Source organism: Phoca vitulina, unplaced genomic scaffold (assembly GCF_004348235.1).
Source record: "Phoca vitulina isolate PV1807 unplaced genomic scaffold, GSC_HSeal_1.0 scaffold1, whole genome shotgun sequence".
Lineage (NCBI taxonomy): Eukaryota > Metazoa > Chordata > Mammalia > Carnivora > Phocidae > Phoca > Phoca vitulina.
The window spans coordinates 49,826,136-49,826,943 of NW_022589704.1; the positions used below are offsets into that span (position 1 = coordinate 49,826,136).

At 32.1% G+C, this 808-nt stretch overlaps 1 non-coding gene across 1 annotated transcript; it reads left to right on the top strand.

The window, feature by feature from the left end:
* The first annotated feature begins 370 nt into the window (after positions 1-370).
* On the top strand, positions 371-477 carry LOC116637919. Its single transcript, XR_004300559.1, has one exon. It is a non-coding gene; the product is annotated as a U6 spliceosomal RNA (small nuclear RNA).
* The last annotated feature ends 331 nt before the right edge of the window (positions 478-808 follow it).

Genomic DNA, 808 nt, shown 5'->3' on the forward strand with positions numbered 1-808 from the left:
TGAGCACTGAGTAATGCATAGAATTGTTGAATCACTATGTTGTATGCCTGAAGCTAATACGACACTCTATGTTAACTATACCAGAATTAAAATTAAAAATCTAAAAAATGTGTCTTGGTGTCAAAATTCAGCTGGATGACCACTTGGCCCAGTGCAATATGACATTTCTTCTATTTTTATCTTCAATCTTCTCAACTGAGTCAGGAGTTCATAGTAACTTTTGTTTCTCTGGAAATACTCCTAAAGAACTATATACTTATCTGGAAATATCTCTAAAAATATCCTATGAGGATGAACAGTAAAAGCTAGAATCACTAGAGCTAAGCATATAGAAGAAAGCACTCATTCTTTTCAAAAATTGGTTATTTAAGTGCTCATGTTGGCAGCACATACACTAAAATTGGAATGAAACAGAGAAGATTAGCATGATCCCTGTGCAAGGATGACATGCATATTTGTGAAGCATTTCGTATTTATAAAAAATGGTTATTTAAAACTATTAATTAATTTGGGATGAGACTATGTAGGGTGAAAGGATTTTTTCTGCTATCTGAGAGGTCACTCATTTGATGATAGCTAAGTCTTTTACTTCCTGATGTTTAGATTTAAAAGACCAAGATTGAAAAACTTCAGATTTTAAAGATTTAGATTTACATACATTGATAAATAAGTATTTAGCATGAAGAGAGTAAGGCATATTGGATCAATGAATTTAGGAAAAAAATGCAAATTTCACAACTCTTCCCATGCTAAAATTCTAGGAAGCAGACTGCAAGAATAGTGAAGTAAAAGTCAGGGAATAAAGGTT